Below are 3,098 nucleotides of genomic sequence, written 5' to 3'. Positions count from 1 at the left end.
ATACTTCTCACCAGAAACATCAGCATGCAAGATAATATTAACATGATCTTCAGTACAAAATATAATGTGTCAGAAGTCAGAACCAACCTTGGAACTTGTGTTATCGTAGTAGAGTAACATGTAAACAAAGTACCTAAAGATAGATTACCTCAAGATGACTATTCAGATATGCAACCTGAAATAGGTCTCAATGGACTTTGTCACAACATCTGCAAATCATTGTAATTCAGTATGTTCTGAGGAAAAATATTTAGCTTTTCAGTAGATAACATAAGACCTACAATACCTATTAAACTTACCAGAACCATATATCATTTAATTATGACAATAAAGATCGTTTGTACATACATATATTGAACCAAATTTTTTATTCCTTCTTTTGAGCTCTCCCTCATCTTCTTGAATTTCTCATGAGTGACCACCTTTTACACTTGACTTCAGATTTCATTTGCACTTTTTTGGCTTCTCATTAATCATCACCTTTGCAGATCTGTTCCAAATTACAGCCAAGAAACAATTCATTAGTGAGTTATAATTTTCTTGTGTTAGCTTCGAGCCATTTGTGCAGTAAAACAATCAGTAAGAAACTACAAACAATGAGCACTATACATGAATAGGTTGACGTGATAACTTAACGATCTCTTCGATAGAAGGGGGTAAATATCATAGTAGGTTGAAGAAACTTGTCTAACCAAGAACATCATAAGATCAAGATAACTTGATAAATATCATGAGACGTCTCTGCTGGAATGTAAATTGATGGACATGCACCTTATTCATCTTACGTAAAGCTCATAGCTAAATAGTGCAATTCCTTTTTTGTCAGATAGTGCAATTTAGGTTTGAGAAATAGCAGGTTTATGTAAATACTTGAAATTCATGAACTAATTGAAATGTGCCTAAATGAACAATAATGTAACTTGCGAAGCCTATTTATACTGATGTGAAAAGCTGCAATTGAACCACGAAATATGAAGTTAAGGACCATAAGATAGGAAATTACTTAGGCCGCTTAGTTAAGTCCTATGTCCATGTATCACAGTTACCACAATCAGCCTTCGGAAGGGAAGAACAGAAACCTTCTTAGCCAAATATAAAGATTCTTTAAGTTGATTGGTGAAATCTAGAAAAACATAGTTTAACAGAATGTATTTTATATTTAATAATTTAGTAAAGGCATAGGCTGCACTATCAAAACAGATGCAAGTCATGGTTACTTTGTCTGAAAAGTTCTTAATTTATCTAAAAGTGCATTTTCCTTTCCTCCTAGGGAATGAAGGCTTGATGTGGAATATTTTATACAAGTAAGTGAAAGTGAAAACTCACATTATTTTAGGATAGTGCCATTAATATAAGCTGATGGTTATAGAGCTATAAGGATAGTGCTGAAAATATCTTTTTAGCCTTGATCATCCTTTGGTTGGATTTTTTATGTAGAAGAAATATATATGTATACATAACAAAACAGAAGAATAGACAAGAAATAGAAAGGTGTACTTGACACATCAATTCCTAAGTAATTGAGAGTTGGGGAGGGGAAGTTTGAAAAATACAGCAAGTTATTGAGTTCAAATAACTCATTCAAATCCTAAGGCTATATACAATCACATCTTTTGATATTTCACTTTTTTAGCTAGAAAACAAGATGAGAATGGGATAAAGATGATATTTTCAATATGTACTTGGAATGTTTAGAGGATATTTGAGCCAAATTTGGCACTTAGCCACTAGCCAACCTGTCAAATTTTACAGAAGACTATCTTATATCCATTTGTTTTTTCTTTCGTAAAAGACACTTAAATATGTTTACACCGGCAGAATTATGATTTGCCATATGCGAATTGGCATGCCTAATGCACAACCACGTCCTTTCCTCTTCAGATTCAAGTTGTGAGGCAATTGGTACAGTGGTACATGTCATTATCCTTTTTCCGACTCTTGGAGAAATAAGGAACAAAATTACATTTAAAGGTTTTGTTAAATGATAACACGCACAACATTGTTTTTATATGTGCTCAATCTGGAGTACACGTTAAGAAGGGCTCATCTATATATGTATTTTGGTTTCATGAGCATATATTATTTATTATATAGTAGAGCAGATCAATTAGAAGATACTACTGACCTGAATTATAATAAAACACGGAGGCGGCATGGGAAACACTGGACTTGTTTCACAGAAACTGAAATGCACCTTCCGTCAAGAACAAGTAGCCTGTGAAACAGTAATCCTGGAATTTGTATTTTGATTTATTTGTCCTATCCCAGCACTCGTACCTGCACAACCGAATCAATTACCGACATGAATGGTGGTGTGAAATTTGAACAACATAAATGTCTAGTCAAATTCACCTTCCCTTCCCCGACTTTGAAGTTACTCTTGGAGTTGTAGGTGACATCTTGATCTATTGAATCATTATTCTAATGCAATTCCTGTTACTTATACCTGAAAGAATATAAAAATCAACTAATAAAAGGTTTTCAAAAAGATAAATTGAATCTTTAAAACCAAGCACCTTGGAAAGGCCTATGCATCAAGTGTGTGTATATATATATGCTGACACATATGTAAAAAGAGTTGTAGTGTATTATCATCAATAGTTATGCAACCTACTTTAGCTTACAAATTGATAGTAAAGACGGATACCCAATTTGAGCAACAAAGAGAACGAAAAGGTATAAGGAAGATGGATATTAGGTTGAGCTTGAAGAAGTATTTAGGGTAAAAAGTGTAAGAAGATGAAGAGAATTGAAACAATGGTATGAAATTGTGAGATGTTGCGTTTTTTTTTTTTTTGCTTGGAATGCTGGAGAAGAATGCAGACGGTTCTAGAAATTGGATGTCAGCGTAAAATTACCAAACTACCCTTGGTCGTCCTTGTGTTCACATTTCTATATAATAGAAATATATATATTCCTTACGTATTCTTATTAGGAAAGTGTAGTAAAATAGAGAGTTAAGTCTTATCTTTCTTTCTCTTATGTTTTTGTTGGGTTTATATTATTTAATATTTATTTGATTCTGACTCTAAGTTTTATACTATAAGAACTTGTTGAATTTTAGAGATACATGTATATCGGGTAAAATATTTTTAAAG

At 32.7% G+C, this 3,098-nt stretch overlaps 1 long non-coding RNA gene across 5 annotated transcripts in view; it reads right to left on the bottom strand.

The window, feature by feature from the left end:
* The window catches only part of LOC102591047 (uncharacterized), a 5,576-nt gene extending 2,680 nt beyond the window's left edge, over positions 1-2,896 (bottom strand). For all 5 annotated transcript variants that reach the window (XR_001474857.1, XR_368174.2, XR_001474854.1 and 2 more), the window contains exons 1-3: positions 2,126-2,896; positions 349-490; positions 149-209 (exon numbers count right to left, since the gene is read on the bottom strand). This is a non-coding gene — a long non-coding RNA (uncharacterized lncRNA). The remainder of the gene's footprint in view (positions 1-148; positions 210-348; positions 491-2,125) is intronic.
* Positions 2,897-3,098: the final 202 nt, after the last annotated feature.

This window comes from Solanum tuberosum, unplaced genomic scaffold (genome assembly GCF_000226075.1).
Source record: "Solanum tuberosum cultivar DM 1-3 516 R44 unplaced genomic scaffold, SolTub_3.0 scf00272, whole genome shotgun sequence".
Classification (NCBI taxonomy): Eukaryota; Viridiplantae; Streptophyta; class Magnoliopsida; order Solanales; family Solanaceae; genus Solanum; species Solanum tuberosum.
This window is presented reverse-complemented; position numbering and strand designations above follow the sequence as displayed.